This window comes from Euphorbia lathyris, chromosome 3 (genome assembly GCF_963576675.1).
Source record: "Euphorbia lathyris chromosome 3, ddEupLath1.1, whole genome shotgun sequence".
NCBI classification, from domain to species: domain Eukaryota; kingdom Viridiplantae; phylum Streptophyta; class Magnoliopsida; order Malpighiales; family Euphorbiaceae; genus Euphorbia; species Euphorbia lathyris.
The window spans coordinates 9,428,178-9,453,918 of NC_088912.1; the positions used below are offsets into that span (position 1 = coordinate 9,428,178).

General features: G+C 39.7%; 1 long non-coding RNA gene and 1 pseudogene across 1 annotated transcript; both read left to right on the top strand.

Annotated features, from left to right (window-relative positions):
• The first annotated feature begins 1,830 nt into the window (after positions 1-1,830).
• Positions 1,831-20,087, top strand: LOC136222521 (uncharacterized; annotated as a pseudogene).
• A 4,565-nt stretch (positions 20,088-24,652) lies between these two features.
• Positions 24,653-25,577, top strand: LOC136222084 (uncharacterized). The gene is made up of 3 exons (XR_010685495.1): positions 24,653-25,103; positions 25,209-25,244; positions 25,349-25,577. It is a non-coding gene; the product is annotated as an uncharacterized lncRNA (long non-coding RNA).
• Positions 25,578-25,741: the final 164 nt, after the last annotated feature.

A 25,741-nucleotide genomic window follows, 5' to 3' on the forward strand; every position in this document is an offset into this window, starting at 1 on the left:
CATGCTGATATAACCCGGGTTGAAAATCCGGATTCTCATATGGAGCGAATACGTCTACCGGATGGACCTGTTACTCGAGCACGTGCTAAGCAGTTTGAAGAGGAGCTCCAAACATATGTGGTGCAAATGTTAGATATGTCGGACCAAATTGACACAGGTGGAATTCAAGAAGCTATAACTTTTTCATACCTCTCGGGTTACTCGGAAAGCGGGTATATCAAAGAAACCAAACACGGACTAAACGAATCGAGCGGTGAAATTATTTCAAAAATTACTATATGAATTTTAGTGGTTTGGATTTATGGGAAAAGAAATTAATGTGAATTGGACAAGCTCAAAACCCATCTGATACAAGCATGGCAAGAAATAATTGATAAGAAAATAACACAAACAAAGAACAATTAATGTATCTTTTGTTTGTATGCAATAGATTTATATTTTATCAAGTCAAATGTAGTGGGCAGCAAACAAACCTTATCAATTCATATGTATGGGTAGTTGATTTTGAATATTAAGTCAATACTCTGAATTTGACACGGTTGTAATCCTCTATATATAGGTTTGATTTATGTTTGTAAGACAGTTTTTTTTCATCAATAAAAATATTACTCTAAAGAGTTTGTGAGTGGTTTCTCTTGTGTTCTTTGGAGCACTACTTTGAACAGTTCGGGATTAAATCCTTAATTGTTGGAGACTGGAATTGGGTCTTTACAACCTAGTTTTGTAAGGGTTCTTTTCTGTCCGACCCTGATTCGTTAGCTTTCATAGGGATCAAATCTAGTTGTCGGGTTTTCGAGGCACTGTTCCTCGTGGGTTCGCATCAGTTTGGTATCAGAGCCGAACTCTAACTTTTCAGGTTTTAATTATCTGTAATTTTATTATTATTAGTATTATTATTATTATTATTATTATTTTCTGTCAAAATCTCAAAAAAATTAGGATTTCTGTTTATTCCAGAATTTTGAATCATTAGTTTAATATTATTTCTAAGTACTTTAATTAGTATTTTCTTGAGTTTTGTTAAAAAAAATATCCTGAACATCCACGTGACTTTTCCCAGTCCTCTTTTATGTTTGATAGTCAAATCTGTCCACTACTATTAAATTTCCGTTTGTCTCATTTTAAGTAAAAAAAAAAAAATCAAAATCGGGAGTGCAAAAGAGGAAGAAAGAAAAGGAAAAAGAAAGGGAGTGTATGAACTCACAAAAAAAATTGAGAGTTCATAATTCAAATATATATATATATATATATATATATATATATATATATATATATATAGCCTCAATTTTTGAAATATTCATATTTTTTTTCTCTTATCTATTAAATTTCCAACTCGTCAATATTATATTTTGGTCATCGATTTGCTTAACTGCGTTCCGTTCATTGTTTAACGTTTTTGCTTCTTAGGTTGTACGATTAAATTTTGGTTTTTGACTGTTGAGTTTTTAAAACTGAATTTGTTCCACTGAGTTCTTTAAAGAACATTATAAGAGAAATCGAGCAGTAAAAGGCACAGAGTGGTGAGCATATAAGAGAGAATAGCCAAAAAAAAAATTGAGTGAAACACCGAGTGAATTGTGAGTTTTGTTTAAATTTGTTTCATTATTCTTATTATCCTCATTTTTTTTACTGCTTTCTTTTTGTATAATAATGGCGGAAGATCAAGTATTAACCATGTTAAATCGCTTGATGGAACGTATGGACATCATGGAGGAGAATTATCAAGTTGCTCTAGAAGCAAATCGAGTTGGTGGAGAAAACCGGCGTGATAATGAAGAAAGACGGAATAGACAGCGGGATGATAATGCTAGAGACGACAGGGGTCTTGGAAATGTGAAACTAATAATTCCCCCGTTCAATGGTAAAAGCGATCCTGAATCTTACCTAGAATGGGAGAAAAAAATTGAACTCATATTCGACTGTCACAATTATTCAGAGGAGAAGAAGGTGAGAGCAGCAGTAATTGAGTTCACATATTATGCATTAGTCTGGTGGGATCAACTTGTCACCACGAGAACCAGATGTAGAGAGCCGCAAGTTGACACATGGGATGAAATGAAGACTGTTATGAGAAAGCGGTTTGTCCCTAATGACTACTATGAAGGTTTATATAGAAAATTGCAAGTCCTTCAACAAGGTTCAAAGAGTGTAGAGGCATATTTCAAGGAGATGGAGATAGCAATGTTGAGAGCCGATGTCGTCGAAGATCGAAGAGCTACTAAGTCTCGGTTTTTAGCTGGTCTTAATCGGGACATAGCTAATATTGTCGAATTGCAACATTGTGTAGACGTGGAAGACATGGTACATGCAGCAAAGATAGTGAAACGACAACTCAAGGAGAGAAAGTATGACAAATCCTACACATGAGGTTCTTTATCTTCTAACTCTAATTGGAAGAACAAGTGGGGTAACCAAGAGAAAGGAAGCAGATTTCCTTCAAAGTTTGACAATGCCAAGCACAAGTCAGACTCGGTTGATAAAAATAAGCAGAAGGGAGAAGAGAAACCGAGACCAAGCAAACTTCAGTGTTTCAAATGTTTGGGATTCGGTCACATAGCATCTGAATGCACAAATAGACGAGCCATGATCATGAGGGGCGGAGAAGTAGTCACTGACACTGAAAGTGACTGTGATGAGGCCGAAGAAGAAGACGAAGACTCTGAGGAGGCGGAATGCTTCACTAGAGCCGAACGAGGGGAGTCGTTAGTCGTCCTGCGACTATTGAATTCTCAAATGAAGATTGCCGAGGACAAGATACAACGGGAAAACATCTTCCACACTCGATGTCTCGTGCAAGGCAAGGTATGTAGTGTGATTATTGATAGTGGTAGTTGTGCTAATGTAGCTAGTACCACCTTAGTAGAGAAGCTAGGGTTACCAGTCATAAAGCACCCACGCCCTTATAAATTGCAATGGTTAAATGATTGTGGGGAGATTAAAGTAAATAGACAAGTCTTAGTGTCCCTCAAAATTGGACAATACAAAGATGAAATACTGTGTGATGTAGTACCCATGCAGGCTGGTCATATTTTGTTGGGTAGACCATGGCAGTTTGATAGAGATGCTATGCATTTAGGGAGAAAGAACTGTTATAGTTTTGAACATGGTGGTAAAAAAATTGTTTTAGCTCCCTTAACGCCTACAGAGGTCTATGAAGACCAAATCAAGCTTAGAAATCATAGTGGGTCTGTTTCTAATAAAACTCATGTACCATCTGATGATAACCGAGAGTCGAGAGAAAAGCATGGTGAGAAGAGTGATGAAAATGAGGATTTGGTAAGAGAAAAGCAAAATTCAAAAAAAAAATGAGAGACTAGATAATGATGTGGCCAAAGAGCGAGAGAGCCGAGGTAAAAATAATTCTGAAATTACAAAAGGAGAGGGGCCACATGCAAAAGGAGAGTCAAGAGAGAATAACAGTGTGGGGCGGGGTAAGGCTAATTTCTTTGCGAGGTCCAGCGAGGTTAAGTATGCTCTTTCTGTAAATAAGCCTGTCTTATTACTTGTTTATAGAGAAACATATGTAAGTCAAGCTGATAATGTCCTGCCTAGTTCTTGTATTTCTCTTTTGTAGGAATATCAAGATGTCATGCCCGAGGAATTGCCTGAAGGATTACCACCTATTCGGGGCATCGAACATCAGATCGACCTAGTACCTGGGGCAGTCATTCCTAACCGTCCAGCATATCGGTGTAATCCTGAGGAAACGAAGGAGTTACAACGTCAAGTAGAGGAGTTACTTGCTAAAGGGTACGTGAGGGAGTCGATGAGCCCATGTGCCGTACCTATGCTTCTTGTTCCAAAAAAAGACGGAAGTTGGAGAATGTGTGTTGATTGTCGAGCCGTCAACAACATTACGGTAAAATATCATCACCCTATTCCTAGGTTAGATGATATGTTGGATGAATTACATGGATCTATTGTGTTTAGTAAAATAGATTTGAAAAGTGGATACCATCAGATTAGGATGAAAGAAGGGGATGAATGGAAAACCGCATTTAAAACTAAACATGGATTGTATGAATGGCTCGTTATGCCTTTTGGTCTTACCAATGCACCATCAACTTTTATGTGCTTAATGAATCATGTGTTGCGTGCATTTATAGGCAAGTTTGTGGTGGTCTACTTTGATGACATATTGGTATATAGTAGGTCTTTAGAAGAGCATTTAGGTCACTTAAGGAGTGTCTTTGATGTGCTTAGAAAAGAACAATTCTATGCTAACTTGTCTAAATGTTCCTTTTGCACAGACCAAATTATTTTCCTTGGTTATATTGTGTCTGCTAAAGGAATTAAAATAGATGAGGAAAAGGTTAAGGCAATCCGCGATTGGCCTACACCTAGTAGTGTGTCTGAGGTGCGAAGCTTTCATGGTTTAGCATCATTCTACAGACGATTTGTGAGGGACTTTAGCACTTTAGCTGCTCCCCTCACTGAGGTGATTAAAAAGACAGTAGGATTTTCATGGGGAATAGAACAAGAGAATGCTTTTAATATTTTGAAGGATAAATTATGTTCTGCCCCTGTACTTGCATTACCTAACTTTGAGAAAGCATTTGAGATTGAATGTGATGCCTCTGGCATAGGTATTGGTGCTGTTTTGATGCAGGATAAACGACCAATTGCCTTCTTCAGTGAGAAGTTGAGTGGGGCTTCACTTAATTACCCCACCTATGACAAAGAGTTATACGCTCTAGTGAGGGCGTTGGAAACATGGCAGCATTACCTCTGGCCTAAGGAGTTTGTTATTCATTCTGATCATGAGTCCCTAAAACACCTCAAGGGACAAGGTAAGTTGAATAGACGACATGCCCGGTGGATGGAGTTCATTGAGACTTTTCCATATACTATTCAATACAAGCAAGGTAAAGAAAATGTGGTGGCTGATGCACTATCGCGCAGGTATATTCTTTTAAGTTCCTTGAATACTAAGCTCTTGGGATTTACACATCTTAAGGAGTTGTATAAAGGTGATATTGATTTTGGTGATATGTACCTTGCATGCGGTAAGTCTGCGATGGACAAATTCTATTTACTTGATGGCTTTTTATTCTGAGAAAATAGACTATGTGTGCCACAATGTTCATATCGAGAATTGCTTGTCCGAGAAGCCCACGATGGTGGACTGATGGGACATTTTGGGGTTCGTAAGACTTTAGATATTTTGCATGAACATTTCTTTTGGCCAAAGATGCGTAGGGATGTCAACAGACTTTGTTCTAGGTGCATTGCTTGTAAAAAGGCTAAGTCTAAGGTTTTGTCCCAAGGTCTCTATACCCCGTTACCCGTGCCTACGGAACCCTGGGTAGATATTTCTATGGACTTTATTGTTGGGTTACCTAGGACAAAGAAAGGCCGTGATTCCATTTTTGTTGTGGTTGATAGGTTTAGCAAAATGGCACATTTCATTTCATGCAATAAAACCGATGATGCTACCAACGTTGCAGACCTTTTCTTTCGAGAGGTCGTAAAGTTGCATGGAATACCAAAAACTATAGTATCCGACCGAGATGCTAAATTTTTAAGTCATTTTTGGCGTGTTTTGTGGAGTCGATTGGGTACTAAGCTTTTGTATTCTACTGCTTGTCATCCTCAAACGGATGGACAAACCGAGGTCGTTAATCGAACTCTTGGTCAAATTTTGCGTACTGTGGTTGGGAAAAATCTTAAGAATTGGGAAGAGTGTTTACCTATGGTAGAATTTGCATATAATCGCAGTATTCACTCATCTACTTTGTTTTCACCATTTGAAGTTGTTTATGGTCTTAATCCTCTTACTCCTATGGATTTACTACCTTTACCTATGGATGCCAGGTCTAGTACAGATGGCGTTAAGAAAGCAGAATTAGTGCAATCAATTCATGAGAAGGTTCGCAAGCACATTGAAGAAAAAAATAGACGGGTTACTTCTAAAGTAAACCAACATCGTAAACGGGTTGTGTTTGCACCTGGTGATTTAGTGTGGGTGCATTTTCGAAAAGAGAGATTTCCAGGCCTTCGTAAAAATAAGCTTCAACCCCGAGGCGATGGTCCTTTTCGAGTTTTGGAGCGTGTTAATGACAACGCTTACAAAATTGATTTACCTGGTGAGTATAATGTATCTGCTACTTTTAATGTTAATGATTTATCTTTTTATGATGCAGATTCTGATTCGAGGTCGAATCCTTCTGAGGAGGGAGGGAATGATATAACCCGGGTTGAAAATCCGGATTCTCATATGGAGCGAATACGTCTACCGGATGGACCTGTTACTCAAGCACGTGCTAAGCAGTTTGAAGAGGAGCTCCAAACATATGTGGTGCAAATGTTAGATATGTCGGACCAAATTGACACAGGTGGAATTCAAGAAGCTATAACTTTTTCATACCTCTCGGGTTACTCGGAAAGTGGGTATATCAAAGAAACCAAACACGGACTAAACGAATCGAGCGGTGAAATTATTTCAAAAATTACTATATGAATTTTAGTGGTTTGGATTTATGGGAAAAGAAATTAATGTGAATTGGACAAGCTCAAAACCCATCTGATACAAGCATGGCAAGAAATAATTGATAAGAAAATAACACAAATAAAGAACAATTAATGTATCTTTTGTTTGTATGCAATAGATTTATATTTTATCAAGTCAAATGTAGTGGGCAGCAAACAAACCTTATCAATTCATATGTATGGGTAGTTGATTTTGAATATTAAGTCAATACTCTGAATTTGACACGGTTGTAATCCTCTATATATAGGTTTGATTTATGTTTGTAAGACAGTTTTTTTCATCAATAAAAATATTACTCTAAAGAGTTTGTGAGTGGTTTCTCTTGTGTTCTTTGGAGTACTACTTTGAACAGTTCGGGATTAAATCCTTAATTGTTGGAGACTAGAATTGGGTCTTTACAACCTAGTTTTGTAAGGGTTCTTTTCTGTCCGACCCTGATTCGTTAGCTTTCCTAGGGATCAAATCTAGTTGTCGGGTTTTCGAGGCACTGTTCCTCGTGGGTTCGCATCACATGCATTCTCATTCATATAACATGCCTACATTTGAAATCAATACAATAGAAATGTCAACTTTCAATCTTGGCACGGATGAAAATCCTAAACTTATACAAATTGCTCAAGAATTAACTACTGAAGAGAGGAAAGAATTTGAGAGAATAATTAAAAAATTACGAAATAGTGTTTTCTTGGACATACGAAGACATGCTAGGAATTGATCAATCAATCGTAACTCACCGTATTCCGACATACCCCGATGCTAAGCCTGTGAAACAGAAACTCCGACGCATGAGACCGGTATGGGCAGATAAGATCCGAGAGGAAGTGAAGAAACGGTTGGAAGCAGGTTTCATCGAAGTAATCGACTATCCTCCGTGGGTCGCGAATGTAGTGCCAATCGCGAAGAAAGACGGTAAAGTGAGAATGTGCGTTGATTATAGAGATCTTGACAAGGCTTGCCCCAAAGATGAGTTTGCGCTGCCTCACATCGACGTATTGATTGACAGCGCATCTTCAAGCGTCTTGCATATGAATGTGGACGGCTTCATGGGCTACATGCAAGTTCAGATGGCAGAAAAGCACAAGGCAAAGACCTCGTTCACAACTGAGTGGGGAACATATTGCTATGGGGTAATGCCGTTTGGTTTAAAGAATGCCGGGGCAACTTATCAACGAATGGCTACGGCACTGTTCCATGATATGATACACAAAGAGGTAGAAGTTTATGTGGATGATATGATGGTCAAGTCGGAGACGAGAGAGGGGCATTTCGCTGCACTTGAGAAGTTTTTGGCCCGAATTGCAGAATTCAAGCTAAGGTTGAACCCGAAGAAGTGCTTCTTTGGCGTTTCATCGGGGAAGATCTTAGGCTATGTGATCAGTAACAAGGGGATAGAAGTGGATCCCGATAAAGTGAAAGCCATACAGGAAATGCCGGCACCAAAAAATGAGAAAGAAGTGAGAGAGTTCCCGGGGCAGGTTCAGTATATCTGTCAGTTCATAGCACGACTCGGCGCAATCTGCGAACCAATCTTTAAGCTACTACGGAAAGATCAACCAACAGTTTGGAATGACAAGTGCCAATAAGCATTGGAAAGCGTCCGGACCTATTTGACTAATCCACCGGTTTTGAGACCGCCTAAACTCGGAAAACCACTTCTCCTATATGTAGCAATCGAGGAGCGATCCATTGGAGCAATGTTGGCCTAGGAAGGGGACACCGGTGTGGAGCATGCGGTGTATTATCTGAGTAAGAAGTTCCCGGAATACGAGCTTAAGTATAACATGATCGAAAAGAAGTGTGTGGCAGTAGTATGGCTAACGAAGAAGCTGCGGCACTGTTTTCAGTCTTACAAAGTGATCATTATTTCCCGGATGGATCCCGTAAAGTATCTGTACCGAACTCCATCCTTAACAGGGAAGCTGACCCGATGGTTGTTTCTCTTGTCAGAATTCGACATCGAATATGTGACGAGGAAGGTTATCAAGGGGAGAGCCATAGCAGAATTTTTGGCCAATCAGCCCCTAAGTGCGGAAGAAGAGGAGACGAACTATGATTTCCCTGACGAGCATTTGAGCGCCATAAAGGTTATACCGTGGAAAATGTTCTTTGACGTCGCAGTTAATTTAAGTGGAACAAGGGTAGGAGTGTTACTTATCTCGCCAGAAGGAGAAAGGATCCCACTGGCAAAGAAGTTATCGTTCCCTCTCACTAATAATACGGCCGAGTATGAAGCGTGCGTCTACGGGTTAGAGTCTTTAGCAGCATTGGGAGCATCGTACGTTGAAATCTGGGGTGACTCAAAGCTGATTATCAAACAAGCACAAGGAAACTGGGAAGTAAGGGAAGAAAGGTTGTGCCCATACCTAGACCAGCTGGAGGGGTTGGCACAGAGATTCAGCGAGTGCCGCTTTTATCACACTCCCCGAGCACAGAACCAAACAGCGGATGCTTTGGCCACCTTGGTGTCGGTGTAGGATAATCCACGTAATCTTGCCTCAAAGCCTTTGGTGCTAAAAAGGTCCCACAAACCGTGCTATGAAGATGTAATGTTGTTAGGAGTGGATGGGAAGCCTTGGTATTTCGACATCGTGAACTTCATGAAAAGTGGAACTTATCCGACAGAATTAGAGCTTAAAGATCAAGCCGTGATCAGAAGGTTAGCCCAGCAGTTCGTCATCCACAACGATTTGCTTTACAAAAGGCACGCCGATGGTTTATAATTGAGATGTTTAGATGAGGGAGAAGGCCGTGAAGCAATGGAGTCAGTGCACTCGGGAATTTGTGGAGCCCACAAGGGAGGAGCAGTGCTAGCAAGATCATAAGGCAAGGCTTCTATTGGCTCACTATGGAAGGAGATTGCAATGAATATACAAAAAAATGCCACGATTGTCAAATCCATGGCGATTATAATCACCTGCCAGCTATGGAACTGCACGTGTTGGCACCAGTTTGGCCGTTCACAGCTTGGGGCATTGATATCATCGGAGAAGTGAGGCCTAATGCATCCAATGGGCACAAATTCATCGCGGTTGCCATTGATTACTTCACCAAGTGGGTAGAGGCAGAATCATTTAGTAAGTTGGGATCTAAGCAGATGAGGAAGTTCATTGAAAAGCACCCAATCACCAAGTTCGGAGGGCCTCACCACGTGATTACGGATAATGGGGTCCAGTTTCAGGGGGAAGTGAGAAGTCTCCTCTAAGAATACGGTATCGAGCATCATAGGTCTTCTCCATATCGCCCGCAAGGTAACGGTGCGGTGGAAGCCACCAATAAGAACCTTAAAAGGATTCTCGTAAAGAACGTAGAATCGCACCGGAATTGGCACGAGCAGCTTCCACTCGCGTTATGGGCTTATCGCACGATGGTTAGGACGTCAACTGGGGCAACGCCATTCTCCTTAGTGTATGGGGCAGAAGCGGTCCCGCCGATCGAGATTGAAAAGCGATCGTTGAGAATCGCGGTAGAAGTGGAAATTCCCGAGACGGAATGGGTGAAGAAGCGGTATGAACAGGTAGCATTGGTGGACGAGAAAAGGATGGAGGCCCTTTACCATGTGCAGTTATATCAGCGAAGGATGGCCCGAGCCTTCAACAAAAATGTCAAGGCCAGCCCTATCAAAGAAGGGGATATGGTGCTAAAACAAATCCGTGTGACGCACACCGACCTGAGGGGCAAGTTTAGGCCAAACTGGGAAGGGCCGTTCTTCACGAAGAAGATACTAAGCAAAGGAGCGGTGAAGTTAACTACTATGGACGGCATGGAGTTCTTCGAACCTACCAATCTAGATAGGCTTAAGAAATACTTTTCGTAAAAAAAAAGAGAAAGAAAAATTCTCAATAGGTCGAAAACCCGCAAAGGGCGGCCTATGCAACAATAAGGGACATCCCAATGGGTGAAAACCCGAAAGGGCACTCATTTGAAAAATTCTGGGATAATAAAAGGAGAGTTGAAAAATCGCTGGGATCTGAAAACCAAAAAAAGGCGGGTCCTGGTAACAGTACTTGTATCTTGAGCAATTATAGAAATAATGTATAAGCGGCTAAGTATTTCTGTTGTTTGTAAATAAATAAAGGCATGAATATATTTGAAGATAATGATTGGAATTATTATGATCGACTGAATGCATGGTATTGTAAGTCATGAGTTATACATTTCTTTTCCCCACCACCAAATAAAAAGCCTACCCAAATATCTTTTTCACATATACCCGCCATACATCACGGTAGTACTAATAAAGTTGTAAACCGAAATAATGACGGGACTATCAATGAGAAGGAATCCCAAAGTCCCAAAAGCCCTCAAACGAATCAAAGCCTCTGAAGTAAGGTTCCCGCTCCTCGGCAACTCGGCGGCTCTCCACCGCAATCCGCAAACTCCCCTCAGCAGCTCGCTGGGCTTCTATATCCACACGGCTCCTCTCCTCGGCTGCTCGGCCTCGCTCCTCCCAGCTGGAGCACTCATCCTCCCTATCCCGACAATGACGTCCGATCTGAGCGTCAGCATCCAATAGCCACTACCCTTGCCCAACCACCATGTTCTCCTGTAATCTTCGGTCAATAGAATGGAGGTCTCCCTGTAAAGAAAATAGGAGGGAAGCAATGTATAAAAAAAAAGAAGAGAAAAAGAGAGAAAAATATTCATTCATAATCATGTGCATACATATCACTACACTAGGTCATACCATAAAAATATTCACCAGGTGATGGGCGTGACTCAAGTCAAGCCGCATGCAGAAATATGCGGATAGCTCCAAGAAATCCGTGTGAGTTTAGGCAGGCTCCGATAGGTAAATTAAAATTCGATCAATGGGCACAGGCCCCGCTATGGACTGTGGTCTGCGGCATTATCAATGGGCACAGGCCCCGCTACAGACTGCGGTCTACGGCATCATCAATGGGCACAGGCCCCGCTACGGACTGCGGTCTACGGCATCATCAATGGGCACAGGCCCCGCTACGGACTGCGGTCTACGGCATCATCAATGGGCACATGCCCCACTACGGACTGCTGTCTACGGCATCACCAATGGGCACAGGCCCCGCTACGGACTGCGGTCTATGGCATCATCAATAGGCACAGGCCCTGCGATGGACTTCGGTCTACGGCATCATCGACTCCGGTCAAACATAGACGATCCTGGTAAAAAGAAGCGACTGCGGTCACAAACTCTCGAACGAGTGATAAAGCCCGAATATCAAAGCGACTGCGGTCAAAAAACTCTCAGACGAGTGATAAAGCCCAAATATCAAAGCGACTGTGGTCAAAAACTCTCGGACGAGTGATAAAGCCCATCTATCATCAACAAAGGACGCCTGCAATCGATGTAGAGATTAGGGTCGAACGGTTGATTTGGAGATGTGCAAACGAAAGGACGCCTGCGATCGATGTATAGATTAGGGTCGAATGTTCGATTTGGAGATCTACGATACAAGAAAACGCCTGCGATCGATGTAGAGATTAGGGTAGAACGATGGATTTTGAGGTATGCAAAACGAGAGGATGCCCGCGATCGATGTATAGATTAGGGTTGAACGGTTGATTTAGAGATATGCAAAACGAGAGGACGCCCGCAATCGATGTATAGATTAGGGTCGAACAGTTGATTTGGAGATATACAAACGAAAGGACACCTGCGATCGATGTATAGATTAGGGTCGAATGTTCGATTTGGAGATCTACAATACAAGAAAACGCCTGCGATCGATGTAGAGATTAGCGTAGAACGATGGATTTTGAGATATGCAAAACGAAAGAGTACCTGCGGTCGAGATAAAGACTAGGGTCGCTAGAAAAAGCAACTTTACCTGCGGTCCAGATAAAGACTAGGGTCGCTAGAAAAAGCAACTTTACCTGCGGTCGAGATAAAGACTAGGGTCGCTAGAAAAATCAACTTTACATGAGGTCGAGATAAAGACTAGGGTAGCTAGAAAGAGCAATTTTACCTGCGGTTGATGTAGAGACTAGGGTAGCTGGAAAGAGCAATTTTACATGCGGTTGATTTAGAAACTAGGGTAGCTAGAAAGAGCAATTTTACGTGCGGTTGATTTAGAGACTAGGGTCGCTAGAAAGAGCAATTTTACCTGCGGTTGATTTAGAAACTAGGGTAGGTGGAAAGAGCAATTTTACCTGCGGTTGATTTGGAGACTAGGGTAGCTAGAAAGAGCAACTGTACCTGCGGTCAATTTAGACTAGGGTCGCTAGATAGAGCTATACACCTGCGGTCGATTTAGAGACTAGGGTCGCCGGAAGGAGCGTTCGTCTGCAGTCGATTCAGAGGCAAGGACGGGACAACCAAGGCGAAGATCGAAGACAAGGCCGGAGCATGCGGCATGGAGATCATGTATTCTTCCTCCTACTCTTTACGTGTCTCTTACTTTTATATGTTTTACATTGCATGTGTTGCGTTAGCAAAAAAACGTATTCAAAACACACACATCACTGTCAAAATAGGAAAGTAGGGGCAACTGTAGACACCGAGTCGGAGGACCTGTGACGAAAATCTGTAACAAAGCGGTCGAAGCGGTTGGTTTCGGAAAAATTTTAAAAAAAGAGAGACGAAAAATATATAATAAGAAAAAGAAAGAAAGAAAAAGTCAATGGAAATCACGGTCGTCAAGTGGACGGCTCGCGAGCGCTCAACGACGTGGTGCGAGCGCCTAACGGCAGCCGACGTGTGTCCGACGACAGTGGGACGCACGCCCGGCAGCGCGGGACGTGCGCTCGACGTCTACCGGGCGCGCACGTCCGGCGGCGCGCGCTCGACGACCGTTGGGCGCGCACGCCCGATAGCGCGTGCGCACGCCCGACGGCCGCTGGGCGCGCACGCCCGGCAGCCGTCGGGCGAACGCCCAACGATAGTTGGACATTCGCCCAACCATGTTGGGCGTTCGCCCAACCTGTTTTGGGCGACGCCCAATCTTAGTTGGGCGTCGCCCAAAACTTTCCGAGACCCGTTGCCTATTTAAGGCACGGATCCCCATGCAATTTTAGAGGAGGATTTTTGGAGACCTTCTCACTCTAAGACATTTTTTAGAGAGAGAAAGTTCTTTTTTTGGGAAAAAACATTTTTTTTCCTAAAAATTCCGAATTTCCTAAAAGTTAAAATTTTACCAAAAATACAAAAAACACCGGAAAATCACGATTCGTGGAATCAACCGACTTCAACTGTCAACACCGAACTTGAGGTATTATCCGAGGACTAGACTCGTTTTATTTTATTTAATTTATTTCCTTTATTTATTTATTTTTATGTTATAATTTTATTTATTTAGTTATTTATTTATTTATCACGTTTTATTTAATTTTTCGTATTTATTTAATTTTCGTCTCGTATTAGATAAACGTTCGGTTTTGTTTTAAAATAAAAACCACGTTTTAATATCCCAATACGAACCGTGATCCGATTCAAAGGTAGTTCGGGATTAATAAAAACGTTGTAATTATAAGTTTGAAAAATATTTCAAAATAACGTTTTAAAATAAAACATCGTTTTAGGATTCTCCGTTATAGTCTATGATCCAATTTGGGTAACTCGGAGGTCCAAAACGATAGAATGGATCTAATCTAAAGCTTTTGAATAAATCTGGAAAGTTGTGGACTGTTTCTGTAATTCTCCGTTTTCTGTCACTAAAAGCTGTTTACCGACGGATTTTCCGTCGGTAAAGCTGCTGAAATGTAAAAAAATGCTGTTTTGGCCCTTTTTCTCAACTTTTAGACTTTTGGTCCTTTATACATATATGTTTATAGTTATGTAATATATACATTCAAATCATTTTCAATTATATAGTATCTATTTAATCAACATATTTATATATTGTTTTTCATTAATTTGACTTAATAAGGTTATATGTAGATTTATGGATTTTCTCTTTAATTCGTTTTAAATTATACATATTGGTTATTTTGGGAGTATTTGGGATTATTTTCTATACATACTTATCATACATTATCTTGGGAGGGATTAAATACTAATTTCTTATTCATGAATCTTATTCATTTTTTGTGCTTTTGATTAGAATAAAAATTTATTATACTTATTAGTATTTTCATCACCATTTTTACTTATTAATGTACACATGTATATCTATATATATTCACTCTATTTTTCTACTTATATGTATATTCTTTCAAATGCATTTGGTTGGGTAAATTTTGGTTTAGTTGGTTTATTGTTGTAATTATGATAATGTTAAAGGTTAATTGAGTGAAAAAGGGGAAAATAAATCACAAAAAGAGAGTTTAATTTGTTGGTTTAAATTAAAGCTTTTCTAGATGTTCTTAAGGTGTAAATAAAAAGATTTTCTTATCACTTTAAATCATTTCCTAAAACATCACGTGTTAAAACCTTAATTCGTTCCAACGATGGATTAAGCGAACCTTGTAATTAAAATTGCTTTTAATTGTAAATAATAGAGTTTTTGAATTGTTTTCCTAACTAAATGGTTTTTGAACAAAATAAATTGACTTGTATGTTTAATCACGTTTTCTTGTTAAAAGTTTTTATCTCAACGTTTTCAAACGCTCGAGTCGTTCCAACGGTGGTTCGAGTGAACGTCATTAAACGGGGTTTTGAAACGTACCTAAATCGTTCCAACGGTGATTAAGGTACGAACCATGTAAATGAACTCATTTTTGGGAAGTGAGTTTAGTTTAGAGTTAGTGTGTAATACGAAGCATAAATCATATTGTAAACAAATCAATTCTTTCTTCTCCCCCCTCTCTCTCCTATGTATTTTGAACTGATGTAAATGGGTGATTCCTTACCAAAATGGCTTTCAATAATATATGCTCAAAACGGTTTTCAAAATGAGAAAGAAGAGGTTTCAAATGAATTTTAAACTTAAAGAAATATGCGATTAGTCCGTTATCGCCTAACACGCTGAGTAGGAGGCCGGTGGTTCATAACCGGGCGATGTCGGGGTGCCTAGTAGCCTTTCTCCGGAAAGGAGCTACCCTTCTCGGCTCGTACCTAAGTTTCTCGAACCCTCACCGGTCTCCCGCAAGGGATCGGTGTTCATTTTCTTATTCGTGGGTGGCGACTCTTCCATACTCCGAGCTCCGGTCCTGCCGAGCAGCTTGATTCCATGATTGGTTACTTTCGGCGCCAATCACCGCTTACATCGCCATGAGGTGTCCACCCCTTGGTCCGCCCGGGAGATTAGGCCGCGGCACCTCGTCTAACAACTACCATATTGTCGTAATGCCTTGAATCATGGGTTTCCTATTCGGAGTAGTATTGGGTTTCGGATTCCTAATTGGATTGGGATCATGGGTTCCTAGTGGGATTGGGATCATGGGTTCCTAGTGGGATTAGGTTAGATTGGGTATTATAAATACCCCATTATGTAAACCTAATCATTATAATCTGGTTTTCACCTCCTAATAATACTATTCTCCTTTTGCCCGTGGACTAGCCAACACAACGTTGGTGAACCACGTAAATCTGTGTTTTTTGATTGTTTATTATTTTATCTTTCATTAATCCGCACAACAAACTGGTATCAGAGCTTTCGGTTTCCGATCGGGGTTTTGTTTTCTGGAGAGAAAGATGTCTGCGTTGAACGTGAAAATCGAAAAGTTTACTGGGAGAAATAGTTTCAGTCTATGGCAGATCAAGATGCGGGTTTTGTTAAAACAACAAGGTCTGTGGACGCCGTTGAAGAAGGCAACGAGAGAAGTCACTGCTGAGATGACGATTCTGGAAGAAAAGGCACATTCAACAATTATGTTGTGCCTCGCAGATGATATCATAACTGAGGTCTCAGACGAAGAGACTGCTGCCGGTCTGTGGATGAAGTTAGAGAGCTTATACATGACGAAATCTCTAACGAACAAACTTCTTCTGAAACAACGTCTGTTTGGCCTGTGAATGCAGGAAGGTACGCAACTCAGGGATCATTTAGATCAATTGAACACATTATTACTAGAATTACGTAATATTGATGTGAAAATTGAAGATGAAGATGCTGCTTTGATTCTGTTGGTGTCTTTACCGCTTTCATATGAGAATTTTGTTCAATCATTTATTGTTGGTAAAGATTATGTGACTCTGGAAGAAGTTATGTCATCTCTTCATAGCAGGGAGTTGCGCCATAAGGCGAGCAATACAGGTGCAGATAATCAGGCATCTGGACTGTTTGCCAGCGGCAGTAAGGGAAAGGGAAATGGTGGAAAGAAGAAGTCTAAGAAGCCGTTCTCAAAGGGTCCCAAGCCAGACGACACCTATAATTACTGTAAGGAGAAAGGACATTGGAAAACTGATTGTCCAAAGAAGAATAAGAAATCAGAAAATCAACTAGGTTCTGCTGCTGTAGCAGATGGCGACAGCAGCTCTGAAAACGATATTCCTCTAGTTGCTGATGGACACACTCATCACTCTGATGTGTGGGTTCTTGATTCAGGAGCATCTTATCATATTTGTCCAAGGAGAGAGTGGTTTTCAACTTATAAGCAGGTAGATGGAGGTAGCATTTCAATGGCTAATAGTCATGTCTGCAAAGTAATTGGAATAGGCTCGATCAAGTTGAGGACACATGATGGTAAGTCCTGCACGTTGAACGAAGTCAGGCATGTTCCGTTGATGACGAAGAATCTGATATCTCTGAGTCTGTTAGACAACAGGGGTCTCAGATGGTCAGGAAAAGATGGACTTCTACATGTCTATAAAGGTTCTGATGTGATTCTGAAAGGCGTGAAGCATGGTACTTTGTATTTCCTGTAAGGTTCCACTATTACAGGTTCAGCTAATGCTGCATCGTCAGAGATTGACCAGGAGGATATGACAAAGATATGGCATATGAGACTTGGTCATATGGGCGAAAGAGGGATGCAGATTCTATCAAAGGATGATCTTCTTGATGGTCATAAGGTTAAGAGTCTGGAGCTTTGTGAACACTGTGTCTTTGGGAAACTACATCGCATCAAGTTTCCCAAAGCTATTCACATAACAAAAGACACACTTGATTACATCCACTCTGATTGTTGGGGTCCATCTCGAGTTGAGTCTTTGGGAGGTCACGGATATTTTATGCCTCTGATTGATGATTATTCAAGGATGACTTGGGTCATCATGATGAAGCATAAAAGTGAAGCTTTCAAGAATTTCAAGCAGTGGAAAGCATTGGTGGAAAACCAAACAGGAAAGAAGATAAAAAGGTTGCGAACTGATAATGGTCTGGAATTCTGCTCGTCTGAGTTTGATCAGTTCTGTAAGGATGAAAGGATTGCTCGGCATCACACAGTCAGGAATACACCGAAACAGAATGGTGTAGCTGAACGAATGAACCAGACATTACTGGAGAGGGTGAGGTGCATGCTTTCTAACGCTGGGTTAGATAGAAGATTCTGGGCTGAAGCGGTGAACACAGCATGTTATCTAATTAACCGCGGACCACACACCGGCATACAACTCAAGACGCCTACAGAAATATGGTCAGGAAAGGTTGCTGATTACTCAAATTTGAAAGCTTTTGGGTGCACAGTTTACTATCATGTTAATAAGGGTAAGCTAGAGCCAAGAGCCAAGAAGGGAGTGTTCGTAGGCTATGGAGATGGAGTTAAAGGCTTCAGGATCTGGTCTCCATCAGAGAAAAGGGTCATTTTGAGCAGAAATGTAGTCTTTGACGAAAAATCTGTGCTTAGACCCATTGTGAAGCCTACAACTGCAATAGAAACTGATAGCATTAATAAACAGATGGAGTTTCAGGTCATACAGAGTGAGAGTGGCTTGAAGGAACAAGAGTTAGAAGCAGAAATAGAGCTACCAGAGTCTACACCATCAGTTTCTCAACCATCTGAAGCTACACATCGTAGCTTAGCTCAAGATCGACCAAGGAGGGTTGGAGTTAGGCCACCTAAGAGGCATGAGGACATGGTGGGCTATGCACTACAGGTTGCTGAAGAGGTGGACACTCGTGAACCATCAACTTACCAAGAAGCTGTTTCAGGCACCGATTCTGAGAAATGGCTTGCTGCTATGGGAGATGAGATGGAATCCCTTCATAAGAATCAAACATGGGATTTAGTCATACCACCTCCAGGGAGAAAGATTATTACTTGCAAGTGGGTTCTCAAGATGAAGGAAGGGATATCACCTGCAGAGGGAGTCAAGTATAAGGCTAGAGTTGTTGCTAGAGGTTTCAATTAAAGAGAGGGAGTGGATTATAATGAGATATTCTCACCAGTAGTCAGACACACCTCTATTAGAGTGTTGCTAGCTATAGTTGCACATCAGGATTTGGAGCTTGAGCAACTTGATGTAAAGACAGCCTTTCTGCATGGAGATTTGGAGGAAGAGATCTACATGACCCAACCAGATGGTTTCCAGATTCCTGGGAAGGAGAATTATGTTTGCAAGTTGAAGAAGTCCTTATATGGACTTAAGCAGTCTCCTAGGCAGTGGTATAAGAGGTTTGACAGCTACATGATGCAGCTGGGCTACACCAGGAGCCCATATGATTGTTGTGTCTATTACAATAAATTGGAAGATGAGTCTTTTATCTATCTGGTGTTGTATGTAGATGACATGTTGATAGCTACAAGGAAGAAGCACGACATTCAGAAGTTGAAGGGTCTTCTCAGCGCAGAGTTCGAGATGAAAGATTTGGGTGCAGCTCGAAATTTTTTGGGAATAGAGATTTACAGGGACGGAAGCAAAAGGAAACTTTTTCTATTACAGAAGAGCTATATTCAGAAGATCTTGTCAAGATTTGGCATGTCTACCGCAAAGCCCATAGATACTCCTAGTGCTACAAGTGCACATCTGTCTATTGCTTTTGCACCTAAGTCTGCTGAAGAGAAGGAGTACATGTCTCGAGTTCCCTATGCTAGTGCAGTAGGAAGCTTGATGTATGCAATGGTCTGCACTAGACCTGATCTTGCACAGTCTGTTAGTGTTGTTAGCAGGTTTATGGGTGAACCTGGCAAGGAGCATTGGCAAGCTGTGAAGAGGATCTTTTGGTACCTAAAAGGTACATCTGACGTTGGTCTCATTTATGGAGGTGATACAGAGTGTTTGGTGACAGGTTTTTCAGACTCTGATTATGCTGGAGATGTTGACAGTAGAAGATCTATGACTGGTTATGTTTTCACTCTTGGCAGTTCAGTTGTCAGTTGGAAAGCTACTTTGCAGCCTACAGTGACTTTGTCTACTATGGAAGCAGAGTATATGGCACTGACTGAAGCTGCTAAGGAGGGGATTTGGCTTAAAGGACTGGTTAGTGATCTTGGTCTACATCATGATCAAGCTACAGTGTATTGTGACAGCTTGAGTGCAATCTGTTTAGCCAAGGATCAGGTTCATCATGAGAGGACCAAGCATATAGATGTGAGGTATCATTTTCTGAGAAGTGAGAAGAGGGTCAAGGTGAAGAAGGTAGGCACTGCTGACAATTCGGCTGACATGTTTACCAAGCCTGTTCCACATAGCAAGTTTCAACACTGTTTGGACTTGCTAAACGTCAGAGATTATTATTTGCTCTGTGGGGGCGACTCTGAGGCAGAGGGAGAAGTCTGTTCATCTGGCACTGTCATGGGTGCATCTGTTATGTTTTCAGGAGGATTCAAGTCAAGGTGGAGATTTATCGTAATGCCTTGAATCATGGGTTTCCTATTCGGAGTAGTATTGGGTTTCGAATTCCTAGTTGGATTGGGACCATGGGTTCCTAGTGGGATTGGGATCATGTGTTCCTAGTGGGATTAGGTTAGATTGGGTATTATAAATACCCCATTATGTAAACCTAATCATTATAATCTGATTTTCGCCTCCTAATAATACTATTCTCCTTTTGCCCGTGGACTAGACAACACAACGTTGGTGAACCACGTAAATCTGTGTTTTTCGATTGTTTATTATTTTATCTTTCATTAATTCCGCACAACACATATGTTTTTAATCCACCAATTAATGAGGTTGTCATGATTATTACTATCGATCATTTGTGTGATAGCATATCAAGAAACTAATGAACTAAGGACATCTCTAAGGGTTCTCCACACATGGAGAACCCTTACTATTTGCAGCTCCAATGGAGCTGTAAAACCATGCTACATTTTTGCAGCATGGTTGATGGTTATGCATATATGCAAAACCATCTTCCCATGCTGCATTTTTCCAGCAAGACAAATATTAATATTTTATTTTTTATGTTTTAATTTAAAAATATTATTTATTTTTAGTTTAACATTTATTTGTTATTTGTTTTAAGTTTAATGTTATTTATTTTTTTTTGTACATTTTCTATATTTGAACAAATTTTATCTAATTCTTTTGCTTATTATAAAAAATTTATATGAAATTCAAATTATTAACTATTAATTTTAATAATTATTATTTAAATTATTGAAATAATAATAAATTATATAATATGATAAAAAAATTTAATTTATAGATATATTTTGATTAATAAGAAAAAGAATGTAAAATGAAAAATTAATATAATAGTAATAAAATATATATTGTTTGTTAAAAAGAATATGTTGGTTTAGTGTTATAAATAGAGTAGGCCGTGTGACCTGAGGTAAAACGTGGTTGCCGTGTGACCTGAGGTCACGGGTTCGAGTCTTAGGAGCGGCCTCTTGCCAATTAAATTGGCAAGGGAAGGCTTGCCCCCAATACACCCTTGTGGTGGGACCCCTCCCCGGACCCTCGCTCAGCGGGGACGCGTAATGCGACCGGGCCGCCCTTTTTTTTTTAGTGTTATAAATAGAGTAGATGGTTGAGGAAGTTTTACTATAGCAACTTTATATTTAAAGATAGAGTAGAGAAAAATGTATACAGAGTAGGTAAAATAGAGTGTATTGTTGGAGATGGCCTGAAAGTTCAAACTGAGATCCAATCATAAAACTTATATTAATCTCTGACTCTTATCTTACTTTTCAGCCACAGAACAAAATCAATGTCTAAAGCATTACCATCAATCAATCAGTGAAGCACCGATATTTCTAAGTGGTCAACGTATGTGTATCCAATACTCCGGGGATGGGGATACGACGAGATACGTATGGACACGGCAAGAAAGTATCCTTTTTTTCTTTTTCTTTTTTAATTAGGGATACTTGGAGATACTTCGAGGATACTTTTCATAATTAATTAGTTAAATTGTAGGTTTTTTTTAAAACTTTAAAAATATATGGATTATATAACCAATTAATTAAAGTAATATCAACCCACCACCCATTATTAACAAATTAAAAAAACTAAAAAATATAAGGATTGTATGACTTATTAGTTAACATTACATATGTTGTTTGTGGTATTATATCCGGTTTTACAATGACTTTATAAATGTGATTTGTGGTATATATTTATGTATTTTTAAAATTTTCATTAGAAATAATATATATTATTAATTATTTAAAATTTGTCGTATCTCCGCCATATATCTCATATTTTATTAGAAGTACCGTTTACTTTGTTTTTACGCATACCCGTATACCCATATCGGTGCTTCATAGTTTTTTTTTTTTTTTTGTTACAATAGCCATATAGCCATTAATTCATTGATGTACCTTAATTATCCACATGGGTTAATTTTCGAAATGTTTAATACATCATATGCTCCTGAATTTGTCTATAAGTATGAATGGTCCCCTGAACTTTTAAAATGACACAATAATCTCTTAACTTTTAATTTATTCTGATAGTTCCATCAATTTGTATAAAATGTCCAGTTAACCTTCTGAACATGCGTCTACCATATAAAGTATGAATGCCCCTCAACTTGCATAAATGTATTTTTTAAAATTTTCATTACAAATAATATATTATTAATTATATAAAATTTGTCGTATCTCCGCCATATATCTCATATTTTATTAGAAGTACCGTTTCTGTGTCTGTACGCATTCCCTTATACCCATATCGGTGCTTCGTAACCATTATTATTATTTTCTTTTTGTTACAATAGCCATATAGTAATTAATTCATTGGTGTACCTTATTATCCTCTCCTGAATTTGTCTATAAGTATGAATGGTCCTCTGAACTTTTAAAATGATACAATAATCCCTTAAACTTTTAAATTATTCTGATAGTTCCCTCAACTTGTATAAAATGTCCGGTTAACCTTTTGAAGCTGCTACACTATATCGTAAATTTTGAATAATTTCGAACTGAAAATCATATTCAATTGAATAAAATAATATAATGAGTATGTCAAATATTTGACAGAAGCGTGAAATGAAAAAAAAAAAATAAGTTGTAACACTCAAGTGAATTGGTTTCGAGAGCATTCCGCCAGTTTTTGGCGACTTTCACTTTCAACCCTATTCACCGCTACGTGCCCTTTACGCCCAGTCATTCCGAAGAACACTTGCCCCCCGTCTTACCACGGCTGCTGGCACGGAGTTAGCCGGGGCTTTCTTCCTCGAGTCCTGTCATTATCCATTCAATCGAAAAAAAGATTAAATGCAAAAAAACATATTAAATGTTGAGGGTCTAACTTGTATTATTGGGAACTTTGTAGGCAATTTAGATTGCTATAATCCAAACCCCTTCCACTACAACCACATACATGAATTAATGCAAACGTCACTTACATGAGCTCATGTAGAAAATTCAATGGGAAATTGCCGGGCAAGGCCATCTTCTTTTCGCATATATATAGAGCCCACACTTTGAAGAACCATATACTTGCAAAGCACCATAGAACAAGATCAATGTCTGCACCAAGCATGAATATACCAATCCAAAATGAACAGCCAATCCATACCCTTTATCAAGTACCTGAGAAAAAGCAGCTAGGGGTTATTAGTTGCATTAATTCAGCACCTAGAAAGCTATACAAATGGTGGATTAGATACATCAATAATGTCGGAAACAGACTAGAGAAGGCCCGCGGCAATATCCTAGTAGCCGCAACTGTAACAGCATCTATAGCATTCCAAGCCGGAATCGCCCCGCCTGATGACTCCATGAAAAAGGCTGCTGATACTCCCTCAACAAATCCCGATAAAATATGGTTTTTGCTAAACTCAGATCAGGGTTTCTGGTTCTGCAATACAGGCTCATTGATGCTTTCACTGGCAATAATCATGTTGATGCTCAGTGGACTGCCTGTTAGGAACATGTTTTTTAGTTTTGTGTTAATTGCTGCTATGGAACTAGTAGTTGTGTTGATAGCACTAGCTTTTACCTTTGCTAATGCTTGCCACTTCAGTGATGGATTTTGGGAGGGGCTGATGCTTATGTTTGGGGTAATTTTTCTTCTGTTATTTATCCCTTTGTTCGTACATGCTTGTACATATCTTCTACATCTTGTTATCTCTTGGTGTTCTCTTGTTTTCAAAATTTTAAAATTTCTTTTCAATCTTGTTTTCAAAATCTTCAAATGTGTCAACGAGTTGATTGTGTAGTGTATGTTTTGGAATTGAAAACTTCTCAACAAGTCAATGTGTTAAAAATAAGAAAAGTCATTTTGAGTCTTTGTAAGCAGAACTTCTGCACTGGACCGAGTGCAATGGACCCAACCAATGAAAAAAAGAGAATCATGCTACATCATTGAGAGATGATTGATGCAAGGAAAGAAAGTGGACAATTGTCACGTTTCTATTGATAAGGTCCAATGGACCGGACCATAGTAGAATTTCTCGTCTTGTAAGTTGTTTTTGGTTATTTTGTTTGTTAGCGGAGAATTAGTTAAGGATATGTGTCTTTCTTCCTGTAACCGTGAGTACTCTTCCCAAGTGCACGACTATTTAGCTTGTAATAGTGAAAGGTGGATTATGAATGAAAATGCAGTGTTTTCTTCCCTTCTATCTCTATTTTCTATACTAGGTATTATTCAACGTGTATATTTATCTTTTACGTATGAAATAGTAAAATTTTACTTTTATCGCTTTAGAGTGAAGACCACGTCATATTATCTAAGAAAAAAATTGATTACGGACATCTCTGGGTATTTATAAACAGTTTTTATACATTAAAAATAATTACAGAAACCTAATTAATTCAATATCAACTATTGTGTACACCCAAAAATAAAATAAAAATCACATAAAAAACCCTAATAATATTTCGAGCAAGCTATAAAAAATCGACACTAATTAGACGTCGGGAAACGCCACACGCATCGCGCGTGTGGGCGGCAGCCAGCGGCGCGTGCAGGCCACGCGTCGCCTTCCTGACGTCCGACGGCCTCCGAACTTTATGCGGTGGGGGTTTTCGAGGTCTATGAGTTTGATGGTGTGGTCGGTTTCGGGTTTTGGCGACTGAAAAATATACGTTATTGAGCAAATAGACCCTAATTTGCGCATGTTAAATCGCTTAAGCTCGCCAGAAAATTCGAGCAGCCCACGGGACGATTTCGATGACACAACTCTGTCATTTATAAAAAGTGCGCGTTTAAGTCAAAATTTACTTAATCATTAGATGGCAGTGGTTATAAATAATTGTCATCGTTTGCGGAAAACAAAAATAGTGGCAATAAAATTTTCACTTACGCGGCCAACGAAAACTTATCGCACTCAATCTGTTTGACTGAAATTTCAGCTCATATATAAACCCCTCTCTCATTCCAAATCCCTAACTAGGTTTGGCGCAACTCGTCTTCATCTCTCTCACTCCTCTCTTTGGCTATTTCCGGCCGGTTGCTTTCTCACTGGGTCGAAACAAGGTAATGGTAAGCTACATTTACTTCGTTTCAGGATGTATTAGAGTTTCATTGTTCCTTACTATTCCTTTTCCTCATCCTATTTACTCTTGTGTATGTTGATTTCAGCATCTGGAAATGATATCTATTATATCGTTGAAAAAGGTTAGATCTCTGGTCTTTATCTTTTTAACCTAGGGCAATATATACTTCGTGATGCTATTGGGGGTGATGCTGACATATGTAAATATTGCTCTTTTTATTTGCAGAGATAGTAAGAGTGTTGAAGTATATTGGACGGCTGATGGAAGAGATGGTTTCATGCCTACAACATATGGGAAGATTTCTTTAACTTGTTGAGTGTATATATTGTTATGTTGGTTGCATGTATGATGTTGTTGTATGCCTTAGTCAGACATGAGTATGTGATAAAGGGTTGTGTATAGGAACTGCCATGAACTGAATTCATTTGTATACAATAGTCAGACATGAGTATGTGATAAAAAATGGTTGTGTATATGTATTGCTATGAAGCTTATGGTTGATGTTCTGTTTAGGAAGCTAGAACTGACTATGAGTATGTTTATGAACATGCTTAGTGCTACTTGTATATAACTTAACCAGTGAAGTATGGTGATATAGTCAACTGTTGCTATCTGTGT